General features: G+C 49.4%; 1 pseudogene across 1 annotated transcript; it reads right to left on the reverse strand.

The window, feature by feature from the left end:
* Nucleotides 1-167: 167 nt before the first annotated feature.
* LOC122429547 lies at nt 168-17,336 on the reverse strand (annotated as a pseudogene). The gene is made up of 18 exons (XR_006266058.1): nt 17,184-17,336; nt 16,663-16,723; nt 16,459-16,550; nt 16,278-16,338; nt 15,786-15,899; nt 15,520-15,621; nt 9,968-10,013; nt 9,781-9,849; nt 8,178-8,249; nt 7,763-8,006; nt 4,973-5,052; nt 4,839-4,881; nt 3,161-3,844; nt 1,944-2,345; nt 1,578-1,666; nt 1,199-1,399; nt 557-626; nt 168-466 (listed from the first exon to the last, which is right to left on the reverse strand). The product of XR_006266058.1 is annotated as an uncharacterized LOC122429547 (transcript).
* Between the last annotated feature and the right edge of the window lie 44 nt (nt 17,337-17,380).

Below are 17,380 nucleotides of genomic sequence, written 5' to 3' on the forward strand. Positions count from 1 at the left end.
GGGAACTTTTCTTTTTTGGCCACTCGGCTTGTGGGATCTTAGTTCCCTGACCAGGAATTGAACCCTTGCCCTCAACAGTGAAAAGTGCGGAGTCCTAACCCCTGGACCACCAGGGAAATTCCATGGGGAACTTTTGAGGTTCAGAAAAGAGTGACATGGAAATTGGATCTCATATATTCATGTAGATTTTATTATTTACAAGTTAAATTACACAGCAGCTTTACATAGCATGAGATGGAAAGTAGAGTAGAGTGAAGAGGGGAGGTAACTGGCTCTGAGGCTCTCAGCCGCGTCCACCGCCTCTCTTTGTGCGTAGCAAAGTCATCAGTGCTGCCTCTGCCTCAGTTCCTGATCAGTCCTTGGAACACAGGTGTAAGTTGGGTTCTGGTTCCGACAGCCCCAGAGCCACCAGGGCTCCCACTAACAGCTTCTTCACAGGTGCGGGGGGTGAATGTGAAGGCATCAGCTAAAGCAAGAAAGGTTAATGTAGCTGGTGTGATGTTCTACTCTGTCACTCTGCACACCAACCGCTGCCCCCCGCAGCCCTAGCACTCACTTTGTCTAGGCGATGGCGACAAATGAGGCCGTTGGAATTCAGGTAGAAGGTGGAATAGGCATCATAGGTCCTGGTGAAGGGAGAAAGAGGCTCACTGAGAGAGAGGGTGATTAGTCCCACTAGTAGTTCTTAACCTTTGCTATGTATTAGATCACCTGAGGATCTTTTAAAAATGCTGAGTTGTTCCCTGGGCCCAATTAAATCAGGATGTCTGGCACCAATATTTTAAAAAAGATTCTTGGATAAAAGAAATCCAATAATCCACTATGCAGCAAAGTTTAGGAACTACCGGTGTGGGCTGAGCCTAAGAATTTCTTGGGATTCTACTCTGTGACAGAAATTTACCAAGTACTTTTACCCAAGGCTGTGAGCACAACTTAAAGAGACAGGTATTTTCATCTGTTCATTAAGTATATGAGTCGCTACTATGTGCCAGGTAATGTACATGAAGAAACTGAATTCAGAAGCTTCCTAATATACTCAAAGTCCCTATTTTTGCTATATTGAAGTAGACTAAAACAAAGCCTGCCTTCAAGGAGCCTCCAGTCAAGTCAGGATGGAGGATTGTCTAAGAGACTAGACTACAGACTCCCAAAAGGGTAAGATTAGAAAGTTGTGTGTTTCTTTTCTCACTTCTCTTACCGGTAAAGCTCCTCCTTGTCACGCTTATAAAAACGAAGAAAGAGCAGGTGGATGGGCAGTCCCACAAGCCGCCAGCGGGCTTGCAAGGTCCAATTCTCAGGGTGGCGTGTCAGCTGCAGAATTTCCAGCCGAAGCTGTGCAAAATAGTTCCAGGCCAGGAAGCGGCATAGAGTCAGTGACAGAATGTACCATGTCCGGCCTCTGAGAGGAAGAGATGGGGAAGAAATCTCATTAAAGCACAATCAGAAAACCAAACTATTCTCTGACAGAGGAACTGGGGATGGTGGTGAGAAGCAACTTAGGACCTTCTCTAACAAAAGTGAAAATAGCACTGGGTCCTTTTCCTGCCCAAGGCCCTACCCGTTCAATGGATTCTCACTTGGTACGCATGTTCAGGATCTCATTGATGAATTCCACATCCGATGAGTAGAGAGTGTAGTCGTGGGAGTGAAGGAAGAGATTGGGAAGCTGGGTGGAAGAAGAAGGCATGAGACCAGGAGGAAAGAAAAGATGATCCCACTTCTCAGTTTTCTATACTGAGTGTCTCCTTATTCCTGAGTGAAAGGTTATCTCATCCCTAATTCAAACCGAGGAGTATCTTTTCCTTGGGAAATGTTTGGAACCTATTTCGATGCCTGTCTCATGGTTCCAAGAAAGAATCCAGTTGACTGACTGACTTCCTATTTTTAAGAATTACCTACATCTCTCCCCATTTTGGACAAAGGCTGCTTTTGGATGGACTTACCTCTTGTCTCAGTCTCTCATACATGACAGCCAGGTGCTCCTCCATACTCGGATCTCCTGATGGAGTGGCAGGGGAAGGGTGGGCAGTTCCAGGGGCTTGGAAAGGTATCAGAGCTCCAGGACAGGGGCAGGGAGGTCCCTCAAACAGGCTCCTGAGCCCATCCAGGCAGCCGCTATGTAACTCGGGTCCTGGTCCCTCCTCCCCCTTTCCTGGGGGGAGAACCACCCATGGTGAGGTGAGGGCTTGGACCTGAGGGAGAGGTAGTGGGGGAGCTGGGGGAAGCAGTCGGGTGGGAGGGCTTGGGGGTGGGGGAGACCAGAAAAGAGGCAAAGATGGAGAAGTAGTTGTTGTGGAGTGAGGCCAAAGGGGTGGGAATGGTAGAGCCCATGGAGAAGACTGGTCCTAAGGAGGAAGAACAAAAGAGAAAAAAGATAAGAATCCAGCTGCCTAATGCCCCTCCATCCAAACTGTGCCCATTAACACGCTTCCAATTCACCTGCTCCTTCTGACAGGAAAGATCAAATTACTAGAGGAAAAATTCATCTCCATCTCTGCTTAAAACAGGAGGATATACTTTCTTGTGACTTAAGTACAAATATCTACTACCCAAAATAGCAAATATGTTTAGATTTAAGATTCCAAACCTGTTTGGGGGCAGGTCTGTCTCTAACAGCAAGAATCACAACAGTGCATACTTAAGAATAAACAAATGAATGAATACCAAACAGGGCTCGTTATATTGTGGATGAAATGATGCGGCCTCTAACACAACTCCAGGAGTGTGTGAGGCAGTTGTTGCAGAAAAAAGAACATCCAACTGGAACTCCAATTGGAGTTCCAATTCTATAATATAACGTAAGGCACTCTTAATTCCCTCAGCCTGAGTTTCCCATAAATGTCCTATAAATAAGGACGATGAAGCCACACTGAGTCACAATGAGGACTTTATGAGATAATAAATGTTAATAAAACTTTGCGACCCGTAAAGTAGTATATAAATGTAAGCTCATCACTTGGGATCCTCTAATGACACGAAAAAGCCCAGGAGACTGACTGTTAAAGGCTGGATGGACCTCATAATGCCCCTGGTTTACTGATGTCGAAACTGCGATGAGGCAGAGGTCACTCAAAGTCAGGCCTGACTTGAGCTCCTGCGTTTTCAAGGAGCACCCCGAGGGGTCTCATTATCGGGGAAGGCGGGCAGGCCGCGCGGGTACCTCTGTCCCCGACGGTGTCCCGGAGGCGCCGTCTCCGCCGGGGGCGTGGCCATCTTGCCCGCCCGGGCACAAGGGCCCGAACCGGGTCCACTCGGGCCGGCCTTCCCGCCGGGACCGCTATCCCGGTGCAAGATGCGTGGGCTGCTGAGCGCGGCCCGCAGGTCCGTCTGGTCGGATCCCTGGAGGCGCCGCGAACCTCTCCGCCCTCTGTCCTTCAAATCACCTCCAAGCACAGGTAACCGCGAAGACGCGGGAGAAATGCGGACGCACCCCACCGCGCCAGCCTCAATCCCGCCAGCCCCCCAAGATCCGGAAGACAGACGTCTCGTGCGCGACAGCAGGCTGGCAGCGCCGCCCTCCGGTCCCTGAGACCCCTCGCCCCTCCACGCGCCGCTCCGCACAGGTGGGAAGCAGCGGTGGGACGTCAGTACGCCTGCGCGAAACGGAACGCGCGCTCCGCCCCACGCGCCGGCTGAGGAGGGTCTCTCCCCGCCCCCTCCCCTCCCCTCCCGCTTCCCCTCGGCTCTCACCTGGGGACGAGCCTGATAGGCGCGGAGGCAGGGGCCGAGGCGCCGGGCCGCCCCCCGGCTGGGATGGTACATGATCTTCCGGGAATGGAGAGAGCGCCTCCTGTGTCCGGCCTCCGGCCTCCTCACAGGGGTGAGCGCGCCCCGGAGCCGGCTTCTTGAAGGGGAAAGGAGGGGGGGGGTGAGGGGCTGAGGGGAGGGAAACGGAGATGTTGCGCGCTTGCGCACTGCGGCGGGTTCCAGGGAGGCGGTGAGGCGCTAGGGCTACAGTAAGTGCGCCTGCGCTCGCCGAATCGGAGGCAGCCTCAGGGCGCTTGCGCAGTAAATTAGCGGCCTAGACCACGGCTCTCACCTGTACGCTTGCGCAAAAGTGGGCGCTGATGGGTGAGGAGTGGGACTGAAATAATGACATCCGCAGTTCTCAGTAACGCTCGTGGTAAAAAATACTTTATTGCTCTGGTTAAAAATAAGATACAAATGACTTGGCACTGGTTAAAAAAAAAGCCTGTAGAATGAATAAATGAATGAATGAATACATCCACGGTGAGGGCAAGCTTTGACTAGGTCCTGTGTGAGATAGAAATAATGATTTTGAAGGTGTGAGAGGGGGCTGCGGTCACCAAGGCCTGGTGCTGCGACGTTCATGCAAGTTTCGAATGAACCTGGCGTTGAACATGTCCCCACCCATTGTCCAAGACTGGGCTGGTGGAACCTGGGCCTGTGGAGTAACTGTGTGCATGGGTTCCTCCCCAGACCCATGCTGTGACAAGACCTGCTCCTCAATGGCACACCTAGTAGGTGGGAGGGAGATGGACAGTGGGTTACACGGGTACTAAAGTGAGGATTAAGATCACAGTTTCTTCAAGGTCTGTCAGGCTCTTGTGGAGAGGACAAATGATGGGGTATGAGGCTGGAACCATTGGTGCTATGTCCAAACCTGAAACCCCCCAGAGTGGACTGGTGCCAAAGGGAAGCACCAGAGTTGAACCTATGGGGAAAGAGGCTTGTAGGATGTTAGGTGGAAGGCTCTGTGAGAGGAGCTGGTGTCCAGTTCAGAGAGTGAGATTTAGGAGGAGGTAGTAGCTGAGAGTGATGTTAGAAAAGGGGTCAGAGGTTTTGAGAGGCTGGCAGGGGAGGGGCTCAGACCTCACCTATTCTCTGTTTCCTGTTCCACCTGCTTCAGTTCTTGGTTGCCTGTGGAAATACCAGGCATGTATATGGGAAGGCTGGAGTAGGTAGTGAATATGGCCTACTTGATTTGAGGCTAAGGAGATGAGTAACTTACCTGTACTGGGACATGAGGAATTCAACCGCCCATGGCGGCTGTAGCTGCAGCTTTGGGCTACCAGCCCTGGGGGAGTCCCACTGTAGAAGAAATGTGAAATGATGGGGAAGAGGCTACAGGATGAAAGATGAGTGGGTAAGGAGGAATCAGGGGAGAAGAATAAAAGAACACAGGAACAGAGAGGGGGTAGTTATCATTCCTATGGGGTTTAATACAAGTTGTGCCCCAGAAAAGGGAAGGGAGATCATTTTACACCCCAAGGTTTTCTGCAGCAGTCCTGATTTGCTGCTTTATTATTTCTAGTTGAGACAATGTGTTAAGCGTAAGGTTAAATGTGATCAAAATCATGTTATAAAAAGATTCAGGGGAATTCCCTGGTGGTCTAGTGGTTAGGACTCTGTGCTTCCCCTGCGGGGGGCACAGGTTCCATTCCTGGTTGGGACATTAAGATCCCACAAGCTACGCAGTGCAGCCAAAAACAAAAAATGGATTCACAGAAAGGCAAAAAAAAATTTGCTGAACCAGGTGCTCTCATGTTTTGAGTTGGAAAGACACGGTTACCTTAATTATAGGATACTTTAGCCAGAGGGGAAGAGGGAGTGGCAAGGCTGAATTTAGGAAAAGGACTGTCTTGAGAAAGAGATCTAAGGGTTTAGAGAAGAATAATCCAAGAAACAATTAGGGGATTGTTATTAGAAGGCAATTAATTGGCTCCTAGAGATGTTAGTAAATCTTAACATCTCAGCAAGGGCTGGCCTGGGTTAAATGGTAGGAGTTACTAGAGAGAGAGCTAGAGGTTTCTGGAGAGAATGGAGGAATAGATACAGAAGCCTACATGGAGGGATCCAGTGACTACATTAGAGGAGACAGAATCTGCAGGAGAAAATCCAGCAGTGAAGATGGGGACAGGCAGACACCAGATCCTGCGAGGGGCGCTCTAAGCCTCCTTGCTGGAAGATCTGCAGATCTCAGAGGTGAGGAAGAGGACCAGAGGTCCTGAGAGCCCAGGAAAATACAGGGTGACGCACAAACGAGGCTGAGACCTTAAGGTTTGTTTGGGTTTTGTTTTTTTTTTTTCATTGAAAATGTCCATTTAAAAAACACGGAAGAGTTCACGCTTTATTCAGACAACAATGAGAAGGAGAAGAAAAAGGAGGAGTGAGTCAGAAAAAGAGGGAGATCCTGCTCCCAAGGATTTGGGGGAACACAGTAGGGGTACCTGAACTAGCACACATCCAGAGGGTAAGGAGGGAAAGGATGTTCTTTAGCCTGGGTATGGAGCAGGGGAGGATTCTTGCTATGGAGGAAAGAAGAGAGGGGAGGCCAGAGGAAGAGTTCCCCCATCATCATCAAGACAATCTCACAAGACAGGAATCTATCAGCATATCTAGCTACTGGGGAGGGATGGATGTGAGAGGGTATTCCAGGAGCTAATAGAGCCTTGAGACTCAGGCTTAGCTTCTGAAACTTGGCTAAGAGTGATCCTAGGGTGTTTGCTGGGATCTACTGCCAAGAAACAGACTCCTTCAGAGATCCTGGACCTGGCGGAGGTGGTAGTGTCTATAGAAGCGTGGTGAGTCTAGAGTCCCACAGCAGACGTCAGCTCGGGGGTCCCCTGACAGATTAACACATACACAAAACATGTGGAGATTAAGAGTTTGGCAATGTTGAGTGGATCCCGTGGGGAGCTGGTAAGTCCCTATCCTACCTGACTGGACTGCTATGAAGCAGAGTTCGTTCAGTGGCTGGCGTCAGCAGGCTGATAGAGTAGCTGCAGCCGGTAGCACACAGCAGTATTAGAGCTACCAGGAGACAGTGCAGAGGGACTATAGGAGTTATTCCATGGATAAGACTCTCTTAAAAAGGTTTCCCTGGCAGAGGAGGCCTTTGGACCTTCCATGATGTTCTAGAATCTGACAGCAAGCAAGAGTGTGCTTCTCTGGATAATTAGTATGAGCTGCCCAACCAAGAGGCCTGGCAGCAAATCAGGCTGTCTGTGGGAGTGTTCAGAGCCCAAGTTAGGAGAGAAGGGCTGCTTTCTGTGGTAAGAAAAGCTATGAAGTGTTAGGCCACCTGGGACCCTGACCACCCAGTTGTCCAAGAAAGGGGTAAAGGGAATCCTACGGGTTCTTGTCAAGTTCCCCTAGATGCTGGGGGATGCAATGGGAGATTGGGTCTGGGGTTCTCAGGAAGAAGGGTCTCCACCCACGCCAGGTCTCCCAGGGAGGGGAGGGGGTTAGCAGTCTGTCAGTATCGACTCTCATCAGAGCGGGGAAGGGAACTGGGGAAGGATGTTATGGACAGGAGAGGGGGAGAGGGAAAATGGAGGGGAGAGAAAAACAGAAAGAGAAGTCAGAGGTGAAGAGAAAGCTGGGGAGAGAAATAAAGGAGAGGCCCAGTCCCTGCCTGCCGGGGTGGGCTCCCGCCACACAAGGCACTGAGCCGGGGCCGGTGGCTCCCCAGGCTGTGTCAGAGATCCTGCCCCCTCCCAGCAAGTGTTAAACCACAATTTCCCAACCCGCCCCCTGCCACCAGTGGGTCTGCGTTCTTCCTAACCTTCCTCTAGGCATTAGCGTCCCTAGGCTCCCCCTAAGTCCTATTCTGCTCCTTCACTGTAATTTATTTCCAGACCGCTTCCACACATATCTTCCAGTATATTCTCAAAACGTCTCAGGAGTCTCCAATCCTCCTGTCCCGTTGCTTCATGTCTCTAATTTACACTGCCCTCTGCCATTCCTAACTGCCCTGTCTGAGAGTTCTGAGGCTCCCTAACCCTCCAGCTCCTGTTACCTGGTGCGGCGCCGCTGGGCAGGGCTGCCCCCAGGGTCGGTAGCAAGCAGAAGGCGGGCGGTGGGGTGTGGGGGGCAGAGGCGCAGGGAACGCAGCAGCTCCTGCTCCGGCACAAAGGGGCGGAGGGGGCCCCGTTCTGGTGAGTTTCCCAGGCTGCTGGAGCGAGGGGGTGGGTGGGCTGGAGGAGTCGCACGGCGAGGGGCCCTGTTCAGGGGCCACGGAGGCTCCACGGCTACCTTCAGAACTGGGGGGAAGGAGAAAACAGAGCAAGACGGAGAAAGAAGGAAAAGGACAGGGAAGGGAGTCGTGAGAGCAAAGACCAGGGAAGGAAAAAGAGAAGTCAGAGCCTAAAGAGAGAACAAATCCTTCCCCTGGGTTGAGGCTCCCCAGGCCCAGCCCCCCAGCCCAGTCTTACACTCTCGGTCACTAGAGGAGTATGGCTTTATCTCTCCCTCTGCTCGCTTGGGTGGCAGCTTCCTTGCTGGAGCTGGGAGTGGAGAGGACACAGGTGAGGTCAGTGAGGTGCACACTGTGCACCCTCCTCCCGGCCACTACCCCCGCGACCCCAAACCTCTGGTCCCCGACACCACATTTCCTCCTGGGCAAGGAGATGTCAGCTCCACCGCGGAAGCAGCTCTGGGGCAGTGCCATCACACCAGAAGGGAATTCGGGGGGAAGGCTGGAGCATTTTGAGGAGAGCCAGAAGGAGGAGGCCGAATGCAGAGTTGGGGGAAAGATCCGGGGGAGACTCTGGGGCCTGGGAGGTACAGGAGAAGGGCGGCCAAGGGAGGCGAGCTCTTACTGTCAGTGGGCGCTGTCAGGCCCCCCTGGGATTCGGGGGCAGAGGAATGGTCCCAGCCGGGCCATCGAGGACCCCAGGTCCCTCTAAATGAGATGGACAAAGCCCTTGGTTAATCAGGAATTGCTGTGGAGAGGTTAGGGGAGGTTGGGGTGGGGCAGAATCTCTCCTTCCAGGGCAAAGATAGGAAGAGACTTACATTTTATTGGGGGAGGGGGGAACAGACATCTGGAAAGAAGCTACCAGAGAAAGTAAATGGGAGGCTAACAGACTGTCCAAGCTCAGCCTCCCACCTCCTCTCTTCTCTACTTGCCCCTCCCTTTCCCTCTCAAGAGGTTCCTTCTCCATCATGTGTGGCAGAGGAGACTGCCCAGTGGATCCAGTTAAGCTTTAGGGTCCCCTCCCCTGTAGACCTGGTCTTCACTGTCCGTGTTGGCTCTCTCCCTCTCACAGCCTTTGCTCAGTAGGAGCTAGACGGAGGGGAGGTCTTGGAAATCAAAGCCAGTCACAGATATGAACTGCCCCTCCATGCCTGATACCGGCAGATGCTAGTCACTGGTGACACTCTGCTTCCCGGCCACAGAGGAGGTGAGAACTAGCCACAGAGCAGCTCCTTCAGAAAGAGGGCCCTTCTGTGCAGGTGTGCACTGCACAGCCAGCAGAAGGCCGCACCCCTCCGCCTTGAGAAGGAAGAAAGGGTAGGACTCAGCCTGGCAGGGAGCATGTGTGCGGACGGGGATGGAATGAGGAACCTGGGCCACATTTCAGTACCTCCTAGGCTAGGTTTCTCCATTATTTGGTTGGAAGTGTTACAAATTCTGAGTGTTATCTTCAAAAACTAGTATTTAAGCTTTGGACCATTCATGTCACTATTCTATGACTGGAAGCGGAAGGGGAAACTGCACTTGCCTGTCGCTCACTGGCTGACAGAGCCTGAGGGGTTTAGGGAGGAACATGACTCTGGCCTATTCTGATGGGCCTGCAGCAGCAAGAGGCTCCATCAATGTCTATGGTCTAACAGGCTCCCAGTGAGCTTGCTTAGTTAAAAGTCTTGCCAGGTATAAAATACACTGAGTTCCCATGGGTAATGTCTGCTGGAGACTTGGGTTGCTTTAGGATTCTCTCAAATTGCCCACAGATCAGACACTGAGCTCCTGGTGGCCTCCAGAGTGACTAGCCATCAGAGCACTAGAGATCCACCCATCCAATGCAGCTTTACCAGCGGGCATAGGATCGAGCGCAGCAGCACGCGAGTGTCGAGTTGCCCTCAGAGAGGTAGCAGGGGGCCCTGTGAGGAAGGAAGCGGCGGTGCCCCTCAGTGAGGGGGCCGGGGGGACCAAGAATTCACCTCTCTCCTTCCCCTCACCCCAACTGCTTGACCAACACACACAGGTGAGAAAACTTACGATGCTGATGGGCAAAGAAGCCTTCGAAGATCACAAAGTTGTTCACCTGTAAGACGAAACGAGAGAAATAACAGTTGTCCGTTCAGCTACTCAGCACATACTTGGGTATAGAACCCTGGGCTAGAAAAACCACAGCAGGAACAAAAGCCAGCCTTCCTGTCCTTGTTGACAGACTCAGTCAGAATTTCAGGACCTGACAAGCTGATCCTAAAGCTGGACTGCAGAGGATCTCAAACAGCCAAAATAATCTTCAGGATTAACAAAGGAATTCGGGGAGGATTCATACTTCCTAAGTTCAAAGCTTACTGCAAAGCTATGGTAATCAACACAGTGGTAGAAACACAAAATAGAAAAACAGACCCTTGGAATGAACAGAATCCAGAAATAGTCAACTGATTGTCAATACAAGTGAAAGACCTTTCAAAACTATAGACTCTTCAACATCTGGTGTTTGGACAACTGAATATCTACATGCAAGATACTGAATTTGGATAAAAAAAAAACTAAAAATGGATTAAAGGGGGTTCCCTGGTGGTCCAGTGGTTAAGGCACTGCACTTCCACTTCAGGGGCCATGGGTTCAATCCTTGGTTAGGGAAGTTCTGTGTGCCATGGAGTGTGGCCAAAGAAAAATAAAAAAGAAAACAAAAGAAGAAAAAAATGGATCAAAGACCTAAATGTAAGAGCTAATACTATGAAACTCGTAGAAGGAAACATTAGGGAAAATCTTGATAACTTCGGACATGGTTTAAGAAATAAATGGTATATTTCTTAAATGGGACATTGATTTCCTATCAAGCAAATGAAACCCCATAAACAGGAGGATATATCTGCAAATCATACATCTAATAAGGGTGTTGTGTCTAGAACATAAGGAACTCTTCCAACCCACGAACAAACAGGCAACAAACACAATTTAAAAAGGGGTTATAATATGACCCAGCAATCCCGCTGCTGGGCATACACACTGAGGAAACCAGAATTGAAAGAGACACGTGTACCCAATGTTCATCGCAGCACTGTTTACAATAGCCAGGACATGGAAGCAACCTAGATGTCCATCAGCAGACAAATGGATAAGAAAGCTATGGTACATAGACACAATGGAATATTACTCAGCCATTAAAAAGAATACATTTGAATCAGTTCCAGTGAGGTGGATGAAACTGGAGACTATTATACAGAGTGAAGTAAGTCAGAAAGAAAAACACCAATACAGTATACTAACGCATATATATGGAACTTAGAAAGATGGTAACAATAACCCTGTATGTGAGAGAGCAATAGAGACACAGATGTATTGAACAGTCTTTTGGACTCTGTGGGAGAGGGCGAGGGTGAGATGATATGGGAGAATGGCATTGAAACATGTAAATTATCATATGTGAAACGAATCACCAGTCCAGGTTCGATGCATGATACAGGATGCTCGGGGCTGGTGCCCTGGGATGACCCAGAGGGATGGGATGGGGAGGGAGGTGGGAGGGGGTTTCAGGATGGGGAACACATGTACACCCATGGCGGATTCAAGTCAATGTATGGCAAAACCAATACAATGTTGTAAAGTAAAATAAATAAATAAAATTTTAAAAATGTAAAAAAAAGGGGGGGCATAGGGCTTGAACATTTCTCAAAGAAGACATGCAAGTGGCCAATAAGCACTTTAAAAGATGCTCAACACCATTAGTCAAAAGGGAAATGCAAATCAAAACCACAAAGAGAAACAACTTCACAACCATTATTATGGCTATTATAAAAAGAAAAATAATAAATTTTGGTGAGGCTGTCAAGGCACTAGAGCTAACATGCATTGCTGATGGAGATGTAAAATGCTGCATTCACTGTGGAAAAAGTTTCTCAGCTCCTCAAAAAGTTAAACACCAGATTACCACATGATCCAGGAATTCTACGCTTATATACTCTTAGGTATATACCCAAAAAAACTAGAAATATACATGCTTGGAGACATGGCTGGCCCAAAGCTAAATAGCTACACAGGGGAGAACTGGGACTCAAACCCCAGACTCCTGATTCTAGCTGAGGCATGTCGGTCAGGAATACAATGTAGTCATCAGGGTGGGCTATGGGTTCAAATTCAAGCTCCAACATTAGCTGTGCACACTTGGTCAAGTCCCTAATCTACAGAAACCCAAAATGGGGTCAATAAGAACTACCTCAAAGAAATGTACAAGGATCAACAGAGAGAATCCAATGTAGATACGAGAACTCATGAAACATTAATTGTTGTTACTGTATATCTATATATATGTATCTATCTATCTACCTATCTATATCTATACACTCTATTGGAGAAGGAAATGGCAACCCACTCCAATATTCTTGCCTAGAGAATCCTGTGGACAGAGGAGCCTGGTGGGCTGCTGTCCATAGGGTCACACAGAGTTGGACACGACTGAAGCGACTTAGCATGCATGCATGCATTGGAGAAGGAAATGGCAACCCACTCCGGTATTCTTGCCTGGAGAATCCCAGGGACAGAGGAGCCTGGTGGGCTGCCGCCTATGGGGTTGCACGGAGTTGGACACGACTGAAGTGACTTAGCATGCATACACTACACTGCCCTGCTCTTACATGCTACCTGGGTAATACATTTGATGCCAGATACTGATACTACGTTCCTTCTGTTGCTCTCTGCTGCCTCTTAATGGAGAAATGATGTCCTGCACATTCTAAGCAGACCCTATCTCCTGCCTTGACTCTTCTGTAATGTCTACCGTGATATTCTTCTCCTCCAACAAGCATATGCTCAGCACTCCAGCCAAACAAAAAACTGCTTGCAGTGCCCTGAAAAGTATATTAATATCTCTCTGACTTTACTCATGTTTCTTCCTGCATGAAAAGCACTTTAGCCTGTCCACTTCCGTTCTCCTGACAAACACTTTTCAAGATTAAGTCAAGTCTTCCTTTACCCAAGTAAGCACTCACTTTATGCTTCCTCTGTAAGCACATCAATGAATCACATTACAATGGATTAACTGTCTCTGCTCCTATCCAAGACTTGCTTGTCAACCCAATCCCAAGCCCACTCAGCAACACTGCTTCAGCAGTTCTCTTGACTTCCTCAGTTCTTCCCACTTTCTCTGACATCATCAAATTTTCTGAGTCATTTTTATGCTGTTTGTTCTTATGCAGCTAAGAAGAATCAACTCTTTTGATCCATGGCCCTCTCGAGCTCTTGCTGTATTTCTGTTCACCTTAAACCAGGATTTAAAAGATTCACCTATTCTTGCTGTCTCCAGCTCTGAGCTGCTTAATCTCTTAAACCAGGGGTCCTCAGCCCCTGGGCCACACAGCAGGTCTGTGGCCTGCTAGGAACCCAGCCACATATCAGTGGCGGGCAGTGGCGGGCGGGCCAAAGCTTCATCTGTATTTATACTGCTCTTCATTGCTCCCATTACTCCCAGAGCTCCGCCTCCTGTGAGATCAACGGCAGCATAATCAATGAAATGCATATGAAAAATCCTGAAACCACTTCCCCCTCCCCCCACCTCCACTGGGTCCATGGAAAAATTATCTTCCACGAAGCCAGTCCCTGGTGCCAAAAAGGTTGAGGACTGCTGTGACCTAAACTCACTCCATCCAGGCTTCCACCCACCACTGCGCTGAAACTGCTTGTCAGGATCACCAGTGGGCTCAGGCAGCTAAATCCAATGGCCACTTCTCAGACCTCTTCTTACCTCACGGATCAGCAGCATCTGACTCAGTAAGTCATTCCTTCCTTCTGCACACACTTTCTTCACTGGCCTTCCAGGTCACTTCTAATTTTGCATCTACTTCACTAGTCACTCCTTGGCTGCATTTGCTGCTACTTCTCCTCCCAGACTTTCCAAGAGTGCCTGAAGGCTCAAGTCCTTGGACCACTTCATCGATAACTCACTCCATGGTGATTCTCATCCTGTCTTGCTGCTTTCAAGTATCCTACAGGTGCTGAAAACTCTCCACCCCAAACCTCTTCTCCCAACGCTATGGAAGCAACCAACTGTCTACTCAACATGAACTCATCACAGACATCTCCAGTTAACATATTCAAGGTGGACTCCTACTATTTCCCCCCTCCAAAGTTGCTCTACCTTCCATCTCAGTTGATGCAATTTCATCCTTCCAAGTGCTCAGGCCAACAACTTTGGGATCACCCTTAACTCTCTCTCTTTTTTCTCCACAATCAATCAAGAAACCTTATTTGCTTTAACTTCAGAATCCCTAAAATCTGACCACTCCTTCCCACTGCCACCGTCTTGGTCTGAGCCACCACCATTTATCATCAGGATTGTTGCTGCTTAACCTGCTTGCGCTCTCACTCCTCTGCTGCGTATTCTTAATAAGCAAAGTGCTCTGGTTTAAAGTACGTCACATTAGGGACTTCCCTGGACTCCAGTAGCTAAGATTCCACATTCCCAACGCAGGGGGCCTGGGTTCAATTCCTGGTAGGGGAGCTAGATCCCACGTGCCACAAATAAAAGACCCCGAATGCCACAACTAAAGACCCCACAACCTTGATGGAGACCCGGCACAGCCAAATGAATATTAAAGTAAGTCCTATCATATTCCCCCCCTGCTCAAATCCCTATGATGGCTCTCCTTTTTTCACTAAGAGTAAAAGCCAAAGTTTTTGCAATAGCCTGCAGGGCCCTAAGTGTCTTTCCTTCCCTGTTACTGCTCTTATCTCCTCTACCACACCCCCCTCTCACTCACACTGCTTTAGCCACACCAGCCAAACTTCCAGGCCCACTCCACCTCATGGCCTTCACACTAGCCATTTCCTCTGCGTGGGATGCTCCCCCTCCAGGTATTAATGGCTCATAGTCTTACCTCTTTAAGTTACTGCTCAAGTGACACTTTCTCAGTGAGGCCTTTTCTGCTTATCCCATTTAAACTTGCAATCCCACATACTCCCATCCTCACTAGGGCATTCCCAAACCTTCTTACTTGTTCTTGTTTTCCTAGAGTGCTTATCGACCAGAGTATCTACTTGTTTATTACGTTTGTCTCCCCAAATAGAATATAAGTTCTGTAAGAACAGAGACTTTTTTTTGTTTTATTAAACCAAGTATTCCTAAAGCCCAGAATAATGCTGGGTGCTCAATAAATATATCCTGAATGGACAGACAGTATTAGCAACATTATATTGCATCTACTTACAAACAAACCACCTTCCCCCCAAATAAACCAAATCTCTCTGTGGATAGGGAACATATATTGTTCCAAGCCCTTACTAAATCTTGATTGACTAAGTAATGGCCTAGGTGAAAATGAAGAGATGAAAAGAAACTGACTTATGTTTGGGGTATAAACATGCTTTTAAGCGTACAAAACAGTCCAGGATGAAGAATAAAAATAGATGAGATGATAATGAAACAGTTCCAGGATGAGAGATGGTATCCCCCGATCCCACCCCTGAGCTTAGCTGTATAAAAGAATTCCTATCCAATGGGGACTAGGGACTGCTTGGAAGGTGCCTCTTCTTTGCCCCCCAAAGACTAGGTAAATTCAGTGGGAACACTCAGTGGGTATCTATTCTCTGAAACTTCTAACCTGTGGGACGGTGGTCTCCAGGTTGTAGTGTTTATTCAGGAACTTCAGCAGCTTCTGGGAGGGTCTGTCAATGGCCAGTTGGTGTGGTTCAACTCGCTCCTTCTGCAGGGAACAAGAGACTCAGGGTAGGAGGAGGTGTGGGGAAAGCAGGCCAACAGGAATCCTGGGAAGGATATGGGAACATGGTGGGGGTGGGAGGATGGGAGGCAGGGCCTTTGGGAGGACTGAAGGCCTCTGGGAAGAGCTGGTGAAGAGATAAGCAATACCTGCAACATATGCTGGAAGAGTTCTCGTCCGTGGCCGTGGCGCTGAAGTGACTCATGGATGTAAAAGTCCAAGATGCAAAGTGGTTCTACCTCATTGTGAGCCTCACGATCATCCTAGGAGGTAAAAGAACAACAAAAACTTTCCAGGGACTTCCCTGGCGGTCCAGTGGTTAAGAATCCGATTTCTAATGCAGGGGACTTGGGTTCCATTCCCAGTTAGGGAACTAGGATCCCACATGCTGCAGGGCAACTAAGCCCATGCAACACAACTTTGTTCCAGAGCAATAAGAGAAGCCCATGCCCCACAACTAGGAGAAGCCCCTGCATTGCAACAAAGAGCATGCACCGCAATGAAGATCCAGAGCAGCCAATAATAATTTTTAACTTAAAAAGATCTTCTAGGACTCAAACATTACTGCCACCTTCCAACCTCCAGCACTTCTGTTCTCAGGAGCCAAGGCATATGAATTTTCAGTTTCCAATGACACTCACCAGTACAAAGAGTTTCTTATATCCAACTTTAAGAAAGCCAACAATGGCTCCTTTTCCAGCCCTGTAGGATGGAGAAAATAACAATAGTGAGCACCTATTTGGAAGAGGTAAAGTCAAAACAGGGAAACGGGCTGGGGGAGGAAGGAATTAAGCACAGGATGGAAGAGCACTTGGCACTCACGGTCGAGCTGAAGTATCTTTGAGTATATACATAACGTGGCGATTACTCTGCATCCTGGATGCACTGGTTATGGGAGCAGGAAGATGCTGGGCCTGCCAGGAATTTTAAGACAGACTTTCTACAGGTCCCTTCCAAAGGACCCCTGCCTCCCTTACCAGCTGTCCCCAGAGGCCTCCCTTTTACCGCATGGAGACTCCCCAGTACCTTAGCAGAGGCCTTGCCCAGCTCATCTACAATGGTCATAATTTGCTGCTGCAGATCAACACTACAGAAAGAGAGGAGATGAAGAGTCAGACAGTCACTGAGTTAAAGGGTCCTGGGCAATCACTCCCTGGGAACCTGGGCCATAACCCCAGGTCAGTACTTCACGCCCTCCCTTGGAGTCTTCCAATCCGATTTCCCACCCTACTCTGAAACCCAAACTTTTGCCACACCTCCTTTCAGGGTGGTACACTCCCTTCTCCCTTAAAGTTACTGTGGGGAAGCAGGAAGGGCAGGTCAACCATATCCTTCGGCTGGGACCATACACTGGGCCAAGCGGTGAAAGGTGACAGATTCAAGCCCCGACCAACCCCACAAGGTCTAGGGTCAAAGGTCACCAAAAAGGCGAGCCAGGACATCAAAAGGAGGGGTCACTAGTCAACGCGAGAAGGGGGCGTGGTGCCTGGACCAGGTTCCGAGAGGAACCGGGAGAGAAGGGCCGTGGGGAAGATTTGAGATGTCACCGGGCCGGCGTTGTGGTTCCGGGTCGGCGGGCCGGGGGCCTTAGGTGCTGGTCCAGCACCGTGATCCGCTCCGGGAGCAGCGCGTCCACATCGAACGGGAACTCCATGGCCCATTGTGCGCGATCGGACCCGCCCCACGCGACGTCACTTCCGGCCCTCCCACCGCAATCTGTACTTCCCCTGCCGCGCCTGCAGGT

This window comes from Cervus canadensis, chromosome 28 (assembly GCF_019320065.1).
Source record: "Cervus canadensis isolate Bull #8, Minnesota chromosome 28, ASM1932006v1, whole genome shotgun sequence".
In the NCBI taxonomy this organism is placed as follows: domain Eukaryota; kingdom Metazoa; phylum Chordata; class Mammalia; order Artiodactyla; family Cervidae; genus Cervus; species Cervus canadensis.